Source organism: Onychostoma macrolepis, chromosome 22 (genome assembly GCF_012432095.1).
Source record: "Onychostoma macrolepis isolate SWU-2019 chromosome 22, ASM1243209v1, whole genome shotgun sequence".
In the NCBI taxonomy this organism is placed as follows: Eukaryota; Metazoa; Chordata; class Actinopteri; order Cypriniformes; family Cyprinidae; genus Onychostoma; species Onychostoma macrolepis.
The window spans coordinates 37679169-37702142 of NC_081176.1; the positions used below are offsets into that span (position 1 = coordinate 37679169).

Sequence of the window (22974 nt, forward strand, 5' to 3'; positions counted from 1 at the left end):
GACAGCTGCCCCCATAACAACACCACATATTCCAAATAAAGCAAAGAAAGACAGACCTGGATCTGAAACAGTTAAAACACACAGTCATTATTAGTGAAGAGCAAGTGTTTTACTGATATCTTTGATATTTTCTACATTGGTCAAGAGTTGTGGGATATTGCTGTAACTGATAAAGTTAAGTTTTAAGTATAGCAGTTAAAACAGCACCACAACACAATGAGCTCAACAACAAACAGCAGCATGGAGAAACTGGCTTTATTGCTTTTGCACATCAGTAACATTAGTAAACATTCTGCTGTGAAAACTGTGATATTGATATTCATGTCATGTACAGTATATATAACATTAAATGAAATAAAAACATTTATTGATTTGTTTTCGAAATGTTCATGGGGAAGATCCCTGTATGTTTAAATGACACTCACCAGTGACAGTAACACTGAAACTCCTAATGATGCTGATCCTGACGGTCCTGCTGCTCATATGTAAATAAAAATCTCCAGAGTCTGTGGTTCTGGTGTTTGTGATGATCAGGGATCCAGTCATATAGTTCACCTTCAGTCTGTCTCTGAATCTCTCATCACACTGATCATCTGTACAGATCTTACTTTGATATCCAGTGATTTCAGCGATAAGAGTGTCATTAAAATACCACATCATCACATCATTTGGGTTTTTTATCACACTAGTAGATAAAGTGACAGATTCTCCCTCATTCACAGACTTTCTCTTTATTCCAGCAGGAACATCTATAACACAAACCAAAAACTGCTGAAAGGAGGTATAATGCAAAATTGTAAATATTAACAAAAAATTATAATATGATTTAAATGTATAACCTGCTTTTTCCTCAGTAACTTACCACTGACAGTGATACTAAATAACTTTGTACTGTTGCTGTTGTTTCTGTTTATGATCTGTAGTTCATAAAGTCCAGAGTCTGTGGTTCTGATGTTCATGATGGTCAGAGATCCAGTCTGATGATCCAGCTTCAGTCTGTCTCTGAATCTCTCAGTGCCTTTATTACACTGAACATCTGTACAGATATCACTGAGATCTCCACTGATCTCAGCTATACGAATGTCTTCATGCTTTCATTTTGTGTAAAATTAGATCCTGTGCTGGAGTTTCTACATGTGAATTTGTAGTGAATAACAAACACGAGAAATCATCAGCAAATCTAATAGAGAGTAAATGTGAATAATAATGAATAGAACATCACACTTCATACATGGTCACCATTAAGTACTTCACTGGTTTGTTCTGAGAATTTTCTATCATTTGAGTATTTTCATGTCTTTTCCAGCCACTTGTGAGGAAAACCGTTAAAGTAATTTAATAGAAATTACAGTCAAAACTGAGTAACTAATTTATTTTAGCTAGAAATGGATTGGACACTTAAGAAAATACATATTCACTATAAAAATGTAACTTTCTAGATCAGACCAGTTATGATTTTTTTTAATCTCATCTACTCATAAAATGAACAGACCAGTAGAAATAAATTTACTGCTGAGTTATTGAATGACTAATTTATACTCACCAAAGACAGTAACACGGAAGCTCCTAACAATACAGCTGCTGCTGCTGTTGATCAGCAGTTGATAAAGTCCAGAGTCTGTGGTTCTGGTGTTCATGATGGTCAGAGATCCAGTCTGATTGTCCAGCTGCAGTCTGTCTTTGAATCTCTCATCAGCATCTTTACACTGAACATCTGTACAGATCTTATTATGTCCAGTGATTTCAGCTATGAAAATGTCATTAAAATACCATATCATCAAATCATCTGGATTTACAACACCAGTATATAAAGTGACTGATTCTCTGTCCTTCACTGCCATGGTCTTATTTTGATCTGTAGCAAAAAACACCAGAAGCACAAATTGACAACATACTGAAGGATCCTTTACAGGGAAAGCTCAACAATAACAGATTAATGTGATGAAATGGCCATATTAATTTCTTGGATCTTGACAAGTTCAGTAGAACAAAAGTAAAAAAATAAAAATAAAATAAAAATAAATATATATATATATATATAGTCGCTTTTTCTGAGCTCGTCTCATGTGTCCTAAGTGCAATTGGAAGCTTGGTTAGTCAATAGTTGCTCCTTTACGGCTATTCTTTTTTCCAGTAGCCTAGAGAATCTTAAATGATCTTTTTATTCTATCAGGAAATATGGATCAATATGAATCAAATATTCAATAATACAACTTTATTGAATAGTACACTTTTTTTTGTATTGCTTTACCAGATGGGATTATAAACTACTGCACTCTGCATCATATAGCACATTTTGTTGTGATCATAATTTTATTCATTTTTTTAATAAAGAAATGTTGGAATTTAAACACATATAGCTTGCTTTTAAGCATCTGTTAAATGCCTCACCATGAACAGTAACACTGAAGATCTTTTCACTGCTGGGGCTGCCTAAAATCTTCAGTTTATAAAGTCCAGCATCTGAGGTCATTATGTTTGTGATGGTCAGAGATCCAGTCTGATTGTCCAGCTGCAGTCTGCCTCTGAATCTCTTATCACACTGAACATCTTTACAGGTCTTATACTGAGATCTCCAGTGATTTGAGCGAGGCGAATGTCATTAAAATACCATCTAATTCTGTCTTGTTGGTTTGTTTTAACACCAGTGTGCAGAGTGACTGAATCTCCTTCTATCACAGACACTGTAATTTCTTCAACACCAAACACGCCTGAAGAAGAAACAAAATAAATAAATAAATAAATATAATAAATGAATTTTTATTTTATTTTAAATATTTTCCCCTGTAAATCATAAAGATCAAAACACTTACAATTTGATATATATATATATGTGTGTGTGTGTGTGTGTGTGTGTGTGTGTGTATGTGTGTGTGTGTGTGTGTGTGTGTGTGTGTGTGTGTGTATGTATATGTGTATGTCAGTGGTGAGCGGTGACTTTTTTAACGGTATGCTGAGTGCTAAGATTAAGACCCAAGTAACGTTGCAAACAACAATAAAATCACAGAAGGACTTTAACCGTGAGCAACACAAGTATACGGAAAAATACAGTTATGATGTTTTTTTCATATGATTTCGTCGGGTTAGTATTTGGGCGAGCGCTTGAGCGCTTTTGAGCGCTTCGCGGACAGCTTTCCTCTCGCATGAAATCAGCCGCAAGCTTCCGTCACTAACGTAGATTAACAGAAAATAACCATTGTTTTCAAATAAATAATTTTGCACACTTATTCCCAACACTTTATTAAGCTTTAAGTCACGTCTCGACAAGGGGTCAACTTATAATCATGTTTATATTCATTAGCCCGTTAACTCGTTCTCTCAGACGGCCTGGGTATGCAGCGCATTCGCAGCTTATATGGACGGAACGCCACAGGCCGTCTGAGAGAACGAGTTAACGGGTTAATGAACGGGCTAATGAATATAAACATGATTATATATATAATCTCTAATACTGTGTCTCTAATACTGCAACAGTATGTTCTCATTTAAGACAATTAATTTTGCATTTAAATTCCTCATCAACATAAACAGCAATAACTAGGAAATAATTAATTTGCGTTGAGTGTAAACTGATTAGTGTATAAAATAATACTGAAGGTTTGTAGATTGTAACAAAATTTCTTACCATGATGTAGGCATAGTAAAAGACAAGCTGAGAGCAGAATACAAAGCTTCATTTGTACCACCTTTCTTACGAAAAATGAAAGTGCATCTGTGAACTAAAAGTAACTGTGTTTTGATGGAGTCATGTAACGATGAGATGTATTACTCAACTGAAGTTCCCTATTGGGCGTTGTAGTTTCACAGAATACCGTCCTTTACTGTAATTTACTCTAAATCCGAGATACATTTCATTCTGTCATCACTCGAGCAGCATTGCAGAAATGCGTTTTTTTTTTTTTTTTCTGGATCTTTTGTTGTTATTCTGTCTCTCACTGTTCAATTAAATCTACCATTAAAATTATAGACTGGTCTTTTTTTTTCATCAGTGGGCAAACGTACAAAATCAGCTGGAGATCAAATAATTTTTCCCCACTGTATATATGGGTGATTCTTAGACTATGGGCACTTTTATGTTCTTTGGTCATATTTTTAAAAATACATATAATTTTGGACAAATTCCTCTTTTTTTTTCAAACTAACAATAAAATCACCTTAAAAACATTTAACTACCTTTCTATTATGATTTTTTTCATACTTTTCAAACCTCCTTATAGGTGTCAAAATCACTGTTTTCTCCTTGCCACACACCCAGACTTTTAAACTTCAACAATGAAAATACTGTTGAAAAATATGACTTATCTGGTAACTATTAACCCCTTAACTGTCACCCACAGTTTTGAACAGAGACATTATAGTGCACTATCCAAACTTAATTTTTATAATTCATGAATGAAAATATTTTGTAACATGATTTTAATGTACCATTTACATGGTAATGCAATGTCTGATTTTAAAATGGGTTTCAAAGGATGAATTTTGAAATTTTAAGTTTTCTACTGATAAATAATTTCTTATGATTTCTAATTCGTGATAGAGAAAAAGGCAACTAAGAAGACTTTCTGTGACAAAGGTCAGAATTCATGTCATGATGTAGATTTTTTTCAGGTGCACTCTTGTCATAAACAGAGGTGTCAAATCCAGGGTCAGAAAGTAAAAGTCCTGCCATGTGTTTATTCCACCCATGAACTCAGCAGCTGATTTCACCAGAGGAGGAACCAACTCATTCCTTTCAAGTCACAAGCAAGTTTCGAGTCAAATCCCAAGACCTCAACGAGTTGAGGTAATTAAGAGATAATTGAGAGACTAATTAAATGATGATTGTGCATTAGTGATGAACACCTGCTGTTACTGTGAATCACAGAGGATCAGATGTTGATGTTTTATTGGTTAAAATGATACCACCATCATGTAGATCAGTGTTTGCTTTAGTTGGGCTCTTGACCCTTGACTCCTGTGTTAGATCTCTCTGTAGCAATGCATGTGCTGTTGTAAAGCGGAGAGATCAGTGCTGTGCAGTGAGCAACTGTTAGTTGTTTTCATATGATGAGGCATCAGGTGCTTACCTGTTTGCATCTAATATACTGTGTGTGTGTATATATATACACATACAGCATTTTTCGTTTTTTTAATTTATGTTCTGCTTTTGAATAAACAACTCTGTGAAACCACAGTACGCAATGAATTTACTGCTGTAGTAGTTATAGAGAAATAATTTTAAATCTTATGCATTTAAATATTTAAACTCCAGTCCTACTCAGACACACACAGACATCAAGAACCAGCGTATGAATCTCAACAATGGTGACAATCAACAAAATGCTTCATGCTGCAATGCATGCTGGGTAACACCACAGTATGAATAATTATTGTCACCACTGTTGAGGATCGTATGATAAGTGTTCATGTCTAAAAGCCTGAGCAACATAACTCTTAATTTTTTCCAATATTTAGATGGCATTTGTTTAATAGTAAATTCCTGCAGTTCTGTAACAGCTGAACGTCAGTAAATAAACCAAAGAGAGACACCTTCATGATGTTCATTCAAGTAACATAAAAGCCAAAAGTGTAAGCTCATCTGCTTCCTCAAGCTTTTAATTCAGCAATGTGCAAATGTTTGTTGTGAAGCAATATTGCAATTGCTTAAAAGCAATCCATTCTCAGTTACTAAAAGGGTCAAGAGCCCAACTAAAGCAAACACTGATCTCCATGATGGTGGCATCATTTTAACCAATAAAACATCAACATCTGATCCTCTGTAATTCTCAATAACAGCAGGTGTTCATCACTAATGCACAATCAACATTTAATTAGTCTCTCAATTATCTCTTAATTACCTCAACTCGTTGAGGTCTTGGGATTTGACTCGAAACTTGCTTGTGACTTGAAAGGAATGAGTTGGTTCCTCCTCTGGTGAAATCAGCTGCTGAGTTCATGGGTGGAATAAACACAGGGCAGGACATTTACTTTCTGACCCTGGATTTGACACCTCTGGTCATAAATTTATCTATTACTTTTCCTACATAATTTTTTAACAGAAAAAGTGGTAAAATACCTATTTAGGAGCCTTAGACCTTTCCAACGATATATAGTTTGTCATGATTAGATTAGGATTTAATTGTAAAATAGTGAAGTAAAGGTAGGCGTCCCACAGGGTGGACGGTGACAGTTAAGAGGTTAATGTACCTGAATTAAGCACTAGTAAAATAATTAAAATACATTATAGTATTTAATGTGAGACCACTATCAATATTATTTTTATACAAAATATAGCTGTCACACAGTATTGCTGTCATTTCCACCACAACACTGTAATGTCCCTTTAAAAAGTTTGTGTGAGAGATTGTTTAGGTGGTTTCTATGGAAATGTTCAGTGGCATCAGAGCACATGTTGGACATGAAGGGAATTTAAATTTTCATCAACAACAAATGAAGAAATATCAAAGTAAATATTGCTTGATAAGTTCATATATTTATTCCACGTCATTTCCAAACATGCTGTACCTTCAAGGGTGTTTTTAAAAAGCTAAAATAAGAGTTAAATAAGAGTATTTTGCATACATGAAATGCTAAGTAATCATTCAAAGCTAATCAGTAAAGCTATCTTCCATTTTTGACAAAAAAAACTACAGAAATGTAATTTCCACCAGTCATTACCATCACACTGCCCTCTGTGGTGGAAATTACATTCATGGTTACAAAGTACAATTGATATGTTTAATTACTTTGTGAATTGAGTTTAATGAGTGTGATGAGTTTAAGACTGTTTCTAATAAATATCTCTACTGTTTCTCTACATCCACGCTAATTCATTGTCATTTCCACAACACCCTGTCATTTCCATCACCACACACATTTAAATATATATATATATATATATATATATATATATATATATATATATATATATATATATATATATATATATTTAAAAGTTCTCATCACAAATTAAAAATGTATCCACAATTTAAGAGATCATGCTCTACTTAATGTAACAATTCTAATTATTTAAGTTATTTATTTTCTAATAAGCTCTTACCCAAACCAATATTAAATGTCAGAGTGTGACAGGTGTACAGTTCAGCATTTGGTCCTTATCTCATTCACAAATGTATAATTATTGTACATTGTGGAAAAACTGGTAAAACTAGTTACAAAATGATCTTAGACAATTCTTGAGTGGTATAAGTTATTCTATTTTTAAATAACAGCTGTATGTTGAGATGTGGTGGAAATGACATTTGTTCATTGCAGGTCGGAAAAAAAAAATATTAACAATTTATCTTGTAATGTAAATTTGTCCTCTTACAGACCTTAAAACTAGACAAATTATTTAAACTTATGAGACTGTGTTACATGACTTTTGAATAAGTTTTTTTTCAACTCCACAAGGCTAAAAGTGCCCCTAGTTTAAGAAACGCCCATATATATATATATAGTTTGTTAGTTATCTTATAATCCATTACAGTGTACGAAACAAAATGGCAGCAGCTGTTTGTATGAAACGAGAGAGTGAGTCAACGAAACCAGGTAAACAGAATTAGGAAATTGTACACATATTATTGAATTGAGTTTTCATAACTTATTAGCTAACCAAACGCAAAGCTTCCACCAAGAAAAACTGTTCCTAGCAAGCATACAGGTGCTGGTCATATAATTTGAATATCATCAAAAAGTTGATTTATTTCACTAATTCCATTCAAAAAGTGAAACTTGTATATTATATTCATTCATTACACACAGACTGATATATTTCAAATGTTTATTTCTTTTAATTTTGATGATTATAACTGACAACTAAGGAAAATCCCAAATTCAGTATCTCAGAAAATTTGAATATTGTGAAAAGGTTCAATATTGAAGACACCTGGTGCCACACTCTAATCAGCTAATTAACTCAAAACACCTGCAAAGGCCTTTAAATGGTTTCTCAGTCTAGTTCTGTAGGCTAAACAATCATGAGGAAGACTGCTGACTTGACAGTTGTCCAAAAGACGACCATTGACACGTTGCACAAGGAGGGCAAGACACAAAAGGTCATTGCAAAAGAGGCTGGCTGTTCACAGAGCTCTGTGTCCAAGCACATTAATAGAGAGGCGAAGGGAAGGAAAAGATGTGGTAGAAAAAAGTGTACAAGCAATAGGGATAACCGCACCCTGGAGAGGATTGTGAAACAAAACCCATTCAAAAATGTGGGGGAGATTCACAAAGAGTGGACTGCAGCTGGAGTCAGTGCTTCAAGAACCACTACGCACAGACGTATGCAAGACATGGGTTTCAGCTGTCGCATTCCTTGTGTCAAGCCACTCTTGAACAACAGACAGCGTCAGAAGCGTCTCGCCTGGGCTAAAGACAAAAAGGACTGGACTGCTGCTGAGTGGTCTAAAGTTATGTTCTCTGATGAAAGTAAATTTTGCATTTCCTTTGGAAATCAGGGTCCCAGAGTCTGGAGGAAGAGAGGAGAGGCACACAATCCACGTTGCTTGAGGTCCAGTGTAAAGTTTCCACAGTCAGTGATGGTTTGGGATGCCATGTCATCTGCTGGTGTTGGTCCACTGTGTTTTCTGAGGTCCAAGGTCAACGCAGCCGTATACCAGGAAGTTTTAGAGCACTTCATGCTTCCTGCTGCTGACCAACTTTATGGAGATGCAGATTTCATTTTCCAACAGGACTTGGCACCTGCACACAGTGCCAAAGCAACCAGTATCTGGTTTAAGGGCCATGGTATCCCTGTTCTTAATTGGCCAGCAAACTTGCCTGACCTTAACCCCATAGAAAATCTATGGGGTATTGTGAAGAGGAAGATGCGATATGCCAGACCCAACAATGCAGAAGAGATGACAGTGTGCACATGCTCCTCAAAATAATTACATATTCCCGATCTAATTAAAGTTGGTTAAGAAAACTGGGGGGGCACAAATTCTTTCGGGGGGGTGGGGGGGTGGGGGGGGGGCAATGCCCTTTTCACAAATCGCACTCTTTGTATATACAAATATACGAGACTGCGTTAATTAGGGACACATACATTTATCACAGTATAGAAATGATAAAATATCAGTATGATTTCTACCGAGGGGAACGCTAGGCCCCTGCATTCCCTGGGCTTCGATCGGGCCAATTTTCACGTCATAGCTCAGATGCGGGCCTGTTTTAGGCTTCTCCTTATTTTTAAATTTTAGAGATCCATCAATTAGTGATGAAAAAAATGCAGCGCTGATGGAAACAACACGAGACCGTGCCACAACTGTGAAGAGCGACTGGACGGTGTTTAGAGTCCCGAAGCAGCAGAGAGCGCGCGCCGTCAGCGGAGCTGAAAAGTTCTGCCTTCAAATGCACGCAATAGGCTGAAGCTTGCTGCAAAGCCCCAGCAAAAGTAATTGCCATGAATGTGTCGGGGGAAAATAGTAAGGAGATATTTGAATTATTTACTAATAAACTAGTGTTTTCTGCACTGTAAAACCCGACAAGTTAGGGTAACTCAAACCGTTTGAGTAAACCGATTGCCTTAAAACATTTAAGTTTTTAAAACTAACAATAATGAGTGCTCTGAACATATTTCAGTTGAGTTCAGTTAAGTGATTAATTAAGTGCTGATTGAGCATTAGTGATGAACACCTGCTGTTAACAAGCAGAATCACTGACAGAAAGAGAAACACAAGAACAACAGCTGACTTCAGCCATAGCCTTAGATGAAATCAACTGAAATAAAATACATTAAATCTCTCAAAACCTGATTGAACAACCCCACAAACAGCATCACCAGCTCCACTTATTAATAACCAGATTGACTTTATTTCTGTCAGACATCTACAGAAGATCTTATTGAGAATTAACTCAGGTTTAGATGTTGATTTGTTTCAATTGAAGTAACCATGTTAGAGATCAGTGTCTGCTTTAGTTGGGCTCTTGACCCTCGACTTCTGTGTTAGTTGTTGTTTTTTTTTTCTCTGGTTGTTGTAATCATGTGTTCTTCAAACATATTTGTTACAGCTCAAAAACCCAGAGAAAGTGATCAGTAGTTGGTTGTTGTATATTTGTAATGACGATCGTTTGTAAGTGAGCTGATCTAATTGAGAGTGAAGATAGGGTCATTGTGTGTCTAGTCTCTGGTTAAATGGCTGTTGTATTGATTATAGTAAAAGTGATTTTAAAGGGGTCATATAATGGTACATGCACTTTTACAAGTTGATTGTACTGAAATGTGTGTTAGCAGTGCCTGTACACAACCATCATAAAATGATAAAAATCCATCCAGTGTTTTTTTTTTAATCTCCTTATTTGTTTTACCCGTCTCAAATCAAGCCGTTCGACCGTGTGATGTCACACGGTCGGACGCCCCTCCCACGATGGTTGATTGACAGCAGTGTTTCAACACAGACCCGCCTTGCTCGTGAGCGAGCTGTCAATCATAGTCCGCGTCATTGTTGATATACGCTGGAGCTGTCTATGAGCAGAATGGCGTCTAGCGATTGTGGTGTTCTGTTCTCGGTGCAATAATGAACACCGCAGTCATTTTGATGTTCCTAAGTCCGAACCGCTGAAGACACAGTGGCTGAGTTTCGCTTTTGAAGGAATATTCCCCACGAGCAACGTCAATGTTTTCATGTTTGCGCGAATCATTTTTCACCAGACTGCTTTATAAATGAAGGTCAGTATAAAGCTGGTTTTGCTAAGAAGCTGCTCCTGAAAAAGAATCGGTACCAACTATTCGTGTTCCTGCTGAACCTCCAGAAGAAGTGAGTGTAACGCTTAATTAACCTTCATATTAATCTTTATATTAATCTTTGCAAATCGCTAGCACGCTTCACGATGTATGTGGCTAATGTTTACATTCAGGGTACATGCATGTTTTCTATTTACGACGTTCTCAATATAATGAATAATCCCACGTTTATAATGAACAAAACGTTACGGTTGCACAGTATCCTCAGAGACTCCCGCTGCCATTCTTCAAAATATACCCTCAACTGTTGTCAAGGCAACACTCCACGTGTGTTGTGTCAAAAACGCCCCACAGAACAGAGGGGCGGGGCGAGCAAAGCTCACTAGCATTTAAAAACACACGCACTAAAACGGTGTGCTGAAAACAGAGCTGTTTTTGAGCAGGTAAAATGAGTGTTTTCTTACAATACTAATGATAATTTTTAATTAAAGTATATTACAAACTTTCAATTTAGACCCTAAAGAATCATATTAGCTTGTACAAAAATGGCATTATATGACCCTTTAAGAGCCTGCGGTTCTGTGACAGTCAGTTAATATAAAGGACTTGCTAAACAGTTTGTCCACAAAAAGTTTGAATCTATGGCAGAAATTAGACTCACACAGACATCAAGAATCAGCTTATGAACCTCAACAATGGTGACCTCATTGGATGAGTTTTGTACTATGATAGTACCCAGCATGCATTGCAGCATGATTTTTTTTTTTTTAAATGGTCACCATTGTTGAGGTTCATAAGCTGATTCTTGATGTCTGTGTGAATCTAATTTGTAACATAGATTAAAACTTTTTGTGGACAAACTGTTTAGAAAGTCCTTTCTATTAACTGACTGTCACAGAGCTGGTGGTTCTTAGAATCGCTTTTACTATAATTAATACAACATCCATTTAATCAGAGACTAGACACACAATGAGCCTATCTTCACTCTCAATTAGATCAGCTCACTTACAGATGATCGTCATTATAAATATATAACAACCAACTACCAATAATTTTCTCTGGACTTCTGAGTTGCAACAAATATGTTCGAGGAACACATGACTACAACAGCCAGAGAAAAAGAAAAAAAAACTACTAACACAGAAGTCAAGGGTCAAGAACCCAACAAAAGCAGACACTGATCTCTAACATGGTTACTTCAAATGAAACAAATCAACATCTAAACCTTAGTTAATTCTCAATAAGATCTTCTGTAGATGTCTGACAGAAATAAAGTCAGTCTGGTTATTAATAAGTGGAGCTGGTGATGCTGTTTGTGGGGTTGTTTAATCAGATCTTGAGATTTAATGTATTTTATTTCAGTTGATTTCATCTAAAGCAATGGCTGAAGTCAGTTGTAGTTCTTGTGTTTCTCTTTTCTTCAGTGATTCTGTTTGTTAACAGCAGGTGTTCATCACTAATGCTCAATCAGCACTTAATTAATCACTTAACTGAACTCAACTGAAATAAGTTCAGTGCACTCATAATTGTTAGATTTAAAAACTTAAATGTTTTAAGGCAATAAGTTTCATCAAATTGTTTGAGTTACCCTAACTTGTCGGGTTTTTAAGGCAATCGGTTTACTCAAACAGTTTGAGTTACCGTGACTTTGTGGGCATATATCTTATTTAGTGAACTCAGCTGAAATAAGTTCAGAGTACTCATAACTATTAGTTTTAAAAAACTTAAATATTTTAAGACAATAAGTTTCATCAAACGGTTTGAGTTAACCTAACTTTTCAGGTTTTTAATGCAATCGGTTTACTCAAATGGTTTGAGTTACCCTAACTGTTGGGTTTTACAGTGTGTGTCAGTGTCGCAAAGATGAATATGATGATCCTGACTCACCGTCTCCTCATCAGACGCGCCTTTAGAAAGAAATGGAATCTTAATGGAGTTAATGAAATAGTTTTTGTTTTCGATTAGATTTATTTCGTTAAGTAGTAATTTAAAGCTTTCTATAGATATATGTATCACGTCTGTGAGGCATGTATTCACTGACTTTCGGTTCATTTTTTTTTTAAGCGCTCCTGTTCAAGACGAGACGGCGCATCATTGTTTTCTTTATTTTATAAAATTATTTTATTTATTTTATAAAAAGTTTTTTTTTTAATATTGTGAGTGCACACAAATAAAAGTAGACCCTTTACAATTCCGAATGATGTATTACTCTTACCTTTATGAGCAAAAATTACTGCATAAGTTGTTTCCATTGAAAAAAAATGCAATTGATTGCACTGGTGCCTCCATGTCCTGCGCTTTAGCTTCTCTCCGCACCAACTAGGATGCAGCGCACATTTATCTAGGTTTAACGTTTAAACATTGTCATATGCTGTATTTTAGGTAAGTCGTGATGATTTGAGAAGGCTAAATTGATCAAACATGGCTATGATCAGCCTGCCGGTCTGCCGCTGGCTGCTTGGTCGTTACTTTAATCATCACTGTATCAGCAACTCTACAGTTATTGTCTTTAAATAAAGCAGCAGAACATCAGTGTTTGTGGCTCATCATTGACTGAAGCACAGGCTCTACTCTCCACCACAACGGTGATCCACAAAACTAAATTAAAACTAACAGATCTCTCTTGTGCAATATAATACAGTTCAGTTAAATATTTACTCTCCTTATAGATAACACCTGCTGTTAACAAGCAGAATCACTGAATGAAAGAGAAACAAGAAAAGCTGACTTCAGCCACAGCCTTACATGAACTCAACTGAAATACAAGACATCATTAAATCTCTCAAGATCTGATTAAACAACTCCACAAACAGCATTACCAGCTTCACACATTACAATTTGACTTTATTTCTGTCATATGTCTATGAAAATAATTTGAGAATTAACAGAAGTTTAGTTGTTTTATTGAAAACGTTTTGTTTGACCTCACCATTGTGGCGGTCAGGGTTTGCTTTAGTTTGGCTCTTGACCATCAAGTTTTCAACTTAGTTTTTTTCTGGCTGCTGTAACTGTGTTTGTAGAGCACATTTGTTATAGCATGAAAGCCAGGAAAATGTGTGATTACGTGCTTTTGATTGACTATTGATAATGATGTAATCATTACCTAGTGGCTTGATTCACTGATCTCATTCAGAGGCTGGGTGAAACCATCAGGAAAACCAGAGAATGAAGCTATGAAAAGAGTCAGTTAACCACCTGAGTAAAACCATCAGCGCCATTCATAAAGGGGTCTATAGCTTATACTAAACCTCTGTTTCGTTTAGTTAAATGTACGATACTTGCATTGCCTTGGTCATTGACGAGTGTCCGGATGCAGTCTCGGATGAAAGTCTTGATGGTTTCAAGGTTTTGGACTTTCATTCACGTTCTTCCTGGTTTGAAGAGTGATGAACTCCAAAGATGTCCTGACTTGCTGGTGATTGGGAGTTTCTTCCCAAGTGAGAAGTAAAGAAGAGTTAAGAGACATCAGCTGAGATCTGAGGATGTTTGTTGAATGGAAAGACAAGGTCGAAGCCTGGCACACTTAAGGGTTCCAGGAGAGTTCTAGCTCACATCCTCATCTTCTCAGCATCTAACAGAACCGCAGACTGGCAATGCGGGTCACTGGTGTGAGAGTTTTATCTGCTAGAGATCACACCTCCAGGGAGTCAAAGAGCCAATGGTGACATTCACTTTTGGAGGGAAAGTTTACAACTCTTTGTCTTAGAGCATGGCATTTTGCATATTGGGTGTTAATGGAAAAACTACTAGATTCTTAGAACACTAATATGTTGCCTATGTACACACATATAATATACACTCTCGTTTAGATCATCAGAAGACAAATTCATAGATACTAAACACAGTATAGGTAAGGTTACATGAATGATAAGCATGCATAAAATAGTATACAACACAAAAGACAATATACAAAAACAGTAACAATATACACAATGACCTGAAGGATATGTTTGTTCATTCAAAGAAAGTTTTTTCTATGAATTAATTAGAGAAGGGTCTATTTTTATAGGCATTATGTGTCTTTCCTAAAGGGAAATGGAATGAGAGTTGCTCTGCCCGCATTCCTTTGAGAAATAAAACTAGTGTTATCAGATGATTTGTCTTTGGTTGACATGGAACCAGAGGCCTGTTCTACCCTTTTGAGGTGTTAGTTGCATTTCGGGGGAAGGGTCCACAGACCCTCAAAGTTGGCCCTTTGGTTGGGTGAGGGGGCATTAGAGATTATTTGTTAAATTGGTCCAAACGCTACAACTGATTGTATCATTAATTAAAAAAGAATATTTCAACAAGTTTATACATCAAGACTAGAACCACTGACAGTCCACTAAAGTCCACTGACACAAATAATGTCTTGTTAAACAAACTTAATACATTTAGGTTCTTGTATGAAAAAGCTTCTAGCTAGCAATAGCACATGTAAGCACACTAAAAATAATATATTTAACATATGGGATGAGCAAATAAGAAGAGATTGTTGTCAGTGTTAGCATTAGCATGGCTGTTGCTCATTGACAGTACTAGCGTTAGCATGACTGTTGTTCATAATGGGTTAAGGCTAGAAGGGATATGTATGGCTTTACTGGGCATGCACACATCAATACAGCATAATTTTTGTCACACTGTACAACAATTACAATTTTTTTCATTATTATAAAGGGTAGGTTTAGGGTTGGGGTAGGTATAGATGTTAATAAAACACAATCTAATAGGTAGAAAATTACTTTCATTGTTCATTTCCGGAACTGTATTCCTTCTAGTCACAACTGTGATAATGTAGCCAACAACAGCCCAAGCAGAACTGAAAGCACACAGAAACTCAAAGATAATAGAAACTCTTCTAAATCTCTAATATAACCTTCCCAAATCTTTCCCTTTACTCAAAAAAAAAATAAATAAATCAACGTAATGTTTCGTTTACTCAGAATCCTGGTCAGTACCTGGATGGGAGACTTTCTGGAAAAAAAACAGGTTGCTGCTGGAAGGGGTGTTAGTGAAACCAGCAGGAGGAGCTCATCCTGTGGTCTGTGTGGGTACTAATGCCCCAGTATAGTGATGAGGACACTATACTGTAGATGGGATGTTAAAGTTAAACCAAAGTCCTGACTCTCAGTGGTCACTAAATATCTCATGACACTTCTTGTAAAGAGTAGGAGGGTAACCCTGGTGTCCTAGGCAACAAAAAAATAAATTAATTAAAAAATAAATAAATAAATAAATAAAATATATATATATAGAACAAATAAATTTTCACATTGAATCAAAATTAATGTTTGGGATGGCACAGTTTTACATTTTATTTATTTATTTATTTTTTCAGAAACTTGAGGAAGATCATGTAGAGGAGGATTGTATGGCATACACACCTATCATCAGCATTAGAAGATGATCTTAAACCTTTTCTAAGTACCAGCTGTAGGATTGTAGGATTGTCTTCACTATAGGAAACTCCAGAGACACCGTCAGATTGAGAGTCTATGGTTGAGTTTTGGGATTGGTGACTGGTGAGAATAATCAACACATGTAGCACTCTAAATCTAAAACATGTAGAAGTCTAAGTCTAAAAAAAAAAACTGCAGTACAATGCAGTGCATTGCAGTACAAGGTTTGCCAGTTATCCATACTGTACAACCAATGTAGCGTTTTCATATATATATATATATATATATATATATATACACACACACACATTTATTTTATTTATTTATTTTTCACATTTGTCTCTTACACCCTCAAAACTAATTCATACTGTGTGTACATATCATTATGTATCATTTATTCTAAATAATATATATTATATTTATTGTCTTAATGTGGTTTGACCTGTGCCACATAACTTCTTCTTGAACATGCAATGCTACTGGAAGTATGGTGTTCATGTCAGTTTATGTATTTGGGGATGTGCGTGTTAGAGGTGTTAATGTATAGATCAAAGGACCGTTTTACCTAATAAGAAAATCTGTGACTCTGCGATCTTTACTGACTGCATGGTCAACTTGTTGTTCCCAAACACGACCTCTGACGACGCTCTGTTTTCACAGTTATCTCAGACCTGGCTTGTAACTGTCATTTTAACATAAAAGTTCACTTGTTCCTGACTGATTGATCCGATGCTGCCGAGTGTTCTCGACGCTCTGTTTACGTGGAGCTGCCCTGGAGTTTTCCTGCAACTGCTGCCTTTCCTGGTCATTTTCACTAAAAGGATCAAAAGGATTGCTTTATCCATAAGGATAAGGGGACGGTTTCATCTAAAAACGGAATCAGCAGCTCGGTGATTCTTATAACCTTCACCTGATAGATTACGACACTACCTACCGTGGCCTCCGACAACGTCCTTTCTTCTCAGAGATTACTTGGAGTTTGCATTCAACAATGCGGATCAGCCGACTTCTCATGTGGATTATATTTTATTTAATTTTTCATCCACTGACATCGATTCTCCAATATACTGCAGCGGAACTCTTTTCACTGAGATTCCGTCATCGAACCACCACCGACCCTTCAATCTCACCAGGATATTATCTACTATCCTCGGCAGAAGTACGGGTCACGACGGAATTATATCTACAATGACACCGGTCCAATACGATCGCTTTGGTTATCCACTCAGCATCCGCCAAAGATGTCAATACGGACTGTTGATCACAGTGTATTGGCCAACATCTCCAGGACAACTAGCATCAAATCCGGTATGACTGATCTTACTTTTGGTTTATTCAATATTCGTTCCTTAACAAAAAAAAGGACCTCTTATTTATGATCTTCTGAATGATAGTAAGTTTGACTTTCTTTGTCTTACTGAAACATGGCAACAATCCCATGATTTTTCGCAGCTGTGATGCAGTTGACCCTTGCAGATCTACTGCGGGACGTTTTAGGTCCGTGAAAAAGATAGATAAATGATGGCTTGACCCGTAGAAGTAAATGAAAGGTGACTTTTATTTACAGTGCGCCTGAAAAATGTCCAGTGGTGAGAGTATATACAGTATTTCCACAAGTGCTCAGTCCAAAACACAAAAAGCAAAGTAGCAAAAAAAAAAAAAAGGAAAGAACAAAATAAACTACAAATAATATGTACAAACGAGTATCCACAATATACAGGAAAGTTAGGTTTTGCTTACGGCACCGCAGTAGCACGTTCGCTGACTTGGTAAACAAGCCACTTGATGTGAGCCTGGCCTCCCTTCTTATAGGCCAGGCTCCACCCCCTACCTGGAGGGTACCATTAACAGGTAAGTTTCTAATTCTTCCATCTCATTTTAACTCATAAGTTTAACATAAAACATCAATCATTTTATAAAACACAAAAACCAATAAACCATTATTAAGACACATTAATAACACAAACCATTAACATTTAGTTTCTTTTCTCCCCACAGAAAAGATGCCCCAGTTCCCCACACAAAACAACAATGGTTTCGTCGGACTACAATCGCATTAGCCGGGCGCCGCCCGTGACGTCATAAGCGGGCGCCGCTCGATCGTTGGGTTTGGCCGGCGCAACGTGGAAGTCCGACTACTTCCCACACACACAAGACAAAACTAACTAAAAATAAAACTTCAAACTAACAACAGTGTGTCTGTGTGGTTTATCCGGGTATGTATACTGTAAAGGGGGTGAAGAGTGTGTGGAATGTCCATGTGCCATCGAGATTACGTGTGCACCCGCTCTCCTGATGGCTAAACAGCAGGGGTAGGAATGAGGTAAGTGTGTGAGTATGTATATATGTGTGTATGCCAGTACTGCCGTTCCCAGCGGTGAAGATCAACTCTTCACAGCAGCTTAATCAATCTGTCCCTCCTGGCTTTGTTTACACCTGTCAACCTCGTGCATCTGGCCGAGGTGGAGGACTTGCGATGCTTTATAATGAGAAGTGGAAAGTTTCTCCCATGAACGTGCCTCTGTATGAATCATTTGAGTCCACTGTTTTGCAAATTAATGGGCCTGTCCCTACTGTTGTAGCCACAGTTTATCGTCCACCAAGGAGTAATACTAGTTTTTTAAATGATTTTTCTGTATTTTTAACTTTACTGAGTTCTACATCTCAAAATGTTATCATACTGGGTGATTTTAATATACACATGGACAATGTCAGTAACATTCTCACTAGGGATTTTATATCATGCCTTGATAGTTTTGGAATACAGCAATTCGTTGATTTTCCAACTCATTGTAAAGGCCATATTCTTGACCTTATTTGCTGTTCTGGTGTAATACCTTCCAACTGTTGTGCTTCAGACCTGCCCATATCAGATCATAAGTTAATATCATTCAGTGTTAACTTAATGGTTGAAAAAAACAATATGGGTCGTTCCATTTCATTTCGTAATATCAAGAACATCGATTTATCTGCTCTTTCTGATGGACTGGACAATTTCTTCAGGAGCAATGTTTTTTTCTACTTTGGATGACTTGGTTTCCTATTATAACGAGGGATTGCATAGTGTGCTTGATACACTTGCACCTTTAAAAACTCGGTCTGTTTATTTTACCAATTCTGCACCTTGGTTTACACCAGAACTGAGACAGCTTAAAACTAAGGGGCGTCGCTTGGAATGTTTATACATTAAAACTGGACTTAATGTTCATAAAGATATGTACACAGGGGGGGGGATCACGTGACCCTTCGACGGCGATGCAAGCTTAGTCTTTCGCTCTGCTCACTTTGCCACATATTATATGATCCTGTCAGTAAAATTGGAACCACACTGCATTGGACCCATCATGAGTGCTAAGGCAGACAAAGGGGATCGGAAAAGAGAGATTGAGCAATCGCCAATGAAGAAAAAATTCAGAGATTCCGCCATCTCCAGAGAAGACCTCGACGATGCTATCGCTAGCCGTATTGAACTAGCATTTAAAGAGCAGCAAAGCACTTTGAATTCGGTTGTGAATTCGGCAGTAAGAGATGCGATGGACTCTGTACTGATTCCAGCATTGCGCGAACTGCGTGAGGACATACAAGCGACCAACAAGTCTGTTAAAGAGCTAAGAGAGGAGTTTGAGGCCATAACTACCGCGGCGAAGCAGACACGTGACCGCGTTGATTCTGTGCAAGCAGATGCACGTGAGGATAGGAGGGCAGTCACGGACGTAAGAAATCAGCTGGAGCGACTCACAGAGAAGATGACGGATATGGAGGACAGGTGCAGGAGGAACAACGTACGACTGGTGGGGCTGCCAGAGGGGGCTGAGGGATCCGACGCGGCTGGTTTCCTCAGAGTTCATCTTCCCAAGTGGATTCCTTCCTTGAGGGGCCGTGACATTGAGATTGACCGGGCTCACCACGTGTATGACGGAGGGAGAGGCTCCGATCGGCCGCGCACTCTTATCTTCCGTGTACTGAGATGGCATGACAGATCTGATATCCTGAAGGGTGCTCGGCAGGCCTATCCGGTGAAATGCGCACAGAACAATGTCACACTACTATTTTTTCCCGACTTTAGTCCAGCTACAGCGATCAGGAGAAAGGCATTTGGTCCGGTTTTGAAGAAGATGACAGCGCTTGGCATCCAGCCCTTCCTCATCTATCCGGCGGTGGTTAAACTACGGCACAAAGGGGAACAGAAAAGCTTCGATTCCCCTCAGAAAGCGGAGGATTTTATCAGCTCCCTGTCTCAGCAGAAGACATATGCCGCGGCTCTGCGGGGCGGCGACGGGGGAACGGCGGCCGCTGTCTCTCCGGTCCAACGGAAGGAACTTGATGGCCGGGATGGACATGGTCCTAGCTGCCCAGTAGGGGATGGTGGTAGGATGGACATGGACGCTTGCTAACTCTATTTTTTGCTTTTTCTTCTCTCCTCTCTACTACCGAGATATTGTCCCTATTGTGACGGGAGGAGCCAACGACAGACACAGTGGGTGTGGCGTCAGGCCTCGGAGAGGCTTTTATTAACAAAATAGAGTGTCCAGGGGAAGAAGTGTCCAAAATAAACAGGGGGTCTGGTGTCCTCGTCGTGCTGCGGGGTTTGTGCAGGAGGGCAGTGTTCCAGGAGGGGAAGGGTCCAGGGAAGGGGCGGAGTCCGGCGGCCGCACGCGCTCCCACTCGGGTCCGGGACGCGAGGGCGGCGGCTTCATCATAGCGGCGGCTCTTACACGTCGTCCACGGCCTTTGGCAGGACTTGTACGGCCCGACATCCTGGTCCGACGGCCGTAATACGGGTGCGGCTTTCGTCCGGACCGCGGGTTCGGCAGCTCACGTCTTCGGTGGCGCGATGTCCCCACGCACCCTTCCTGGACCCACGAGGACACCAGCGTGCATGCACGGGGAAGAGACCGGTCTCGAGGAGAGGCGCTGGGCATTTAACAGCGGCGGTGATGAGGCTTCATTCAGTCCAGCTGTGCCTCATCACACGCCGCCAGCCGCGTTGATCCCACGCCCCTCCTCTCATCCACCCACTCCAGTCGGGAGCCTGGTGAAGGGCGGCGAATAAGGGACGGGGTGGTGATGATAATGAGGGGGAGGGCCACTGATCCGTCACACTATATATCCGGTACAACGATCTTGTTGCTGGTAAGACTGACACTCCTTTTTTTTCTCTCTCTCTCTTTGTTGGAGGGGACTAATTGAGAGTAGGTTTAATTAAAAATATTTTTTGGCTGTGTGGGCCTTTCGGGAGACATGTCTTGCGTTGGAGTGGATCGGTCACGAACCATCACTATTTTTGTTGCTCAGTCAGACCTATGTTCTCGGTAATGTGCGGTCTGAGTTGTTCCTTGTTTATGGTTGTTGGTTGTTCAGGTTTTTATGTTGTTTTTACTTTTTACAACAGACATTTATACTGTTATTTATTTTATCTTATTTCTAAAGGGATTTTTCATCTAGGAGGTTTGGTATCTAAAATGCACATCAGCGTTTACATGCTACTTACAGAATGGACATGCTTCTGTTTTTTTTCATTTATTGATTACAATTTTGGGATTATGAATATTCAATGCATACTCTAAATATTTTATCACTGAATGTGAATGGTTTAAATTCTGCTGTTAAACGAACCCGTGTGTTAGAATATTTACACCGTAAATATTCCTGTGCCCTAATTCAAGAGACGCATTTAAAACAATCTGACGTGGCACGTTTTCAGAATAAATATTATAAATTAGCGGCTTTTTCCTGCGCTCAAAATAAAACTAAGGGGGTGCTTATTCTTGTTAATCGAAAGTTAAATTTAACAATTGAACACCTTGGTAGTGATGAGAAGGGTAGATTTGTTTTTATCCGATGCAAAATATATAATAATAGGTTAGCATTGGTCTCTATTTACGGTCCGAATGAGACAGACAGTGCGTTCCTTACACAGATTTCCAAAACATTACTTGAGCAGACTGACTGCCCATTAGTTGTGGGTGGTGATTTTAATGCTGTCATAAATCCTGCTTTAGATAAATCTCAATCTGATACAACAGCCAATCCATCTTCTAAATTACTGAATAAATTCATCACGGAGCTCAACTTAATCGATCTTTGGAGAATTCAGAATACTAAAGCTAAGGACTTCACTTTTTTTTCTAATAGACATAAGACTTTCTCTAGGATAGACTACATATTTCTCAGCCCATCTTTAATTTCGTCGAATTCCTCCATTTCTATATTACCAATTTTATTATCTGATCATTCTGCTGTGTTGTGCAGTGTTCTCTCTCCGATGTTAAAGCCAAGTCCCTAGATGGCGCTTTAACATATCATTATTAAGTAATCAGACTTTCATTACTTCACTAAAATAATATATTAAGGAATTTCTTGAAATCAATATGCCCTCTGATGTGGATCCTCAAATAATGTGGGAATCGACTAAGTGTGCCATACGAGGGTTCTGTATATCTTTCTCTTCTACTCTTGCCAAAGCGAAAACTCACCAGTTTACACAATTAGAAAATAAAATCCAATCATTGCAAAACCTACAAAAACAACATTTTACTGATCAACAGGCTACACGGTTGTCCTCTTTAAAAGAAGAATATGATTTACTTTCACACTCAATAAAATCATCGGATGATCAGGTCACCACGAACCCTGCGGCAATTAATGACATATTTAAAGGTTTTTACATGAATCTGTATAAAGCCGAAACAGATTTTGATGAACCAATTTGTAAGCAGTATTTAGATAAATTGGAACTGCCTCGAATCTCACAGATGGATAAAGAATCTTTGGAGGCCCCATTAAGTTTGGAGGAGCTTCGCGTCTCTCTAAAAAGCCTTCAAAAGGGCAAATCGCCAGGTCTAGATGGTCTCCCCCCTGAATTATATTTAGAAATTTGGGATTTGGTAGGGACACTTATGCTTAATTCATTTAATTTTGCAATTGAACATG

General features: G+C 38.1%; 1 pseudogene; it reads right to left on the bottom strand.

Moving 5' to 3' along the window:
* Positions 1 to 387: 387 nt before the first annotated feature.
* On the bottom strand, positions 388 to 17055 carry LOC131531086 (uncharacterized; annotated as a pseudogene).
* Positions 17056 to 22974: the final 5919 nt, after the last annotated feature.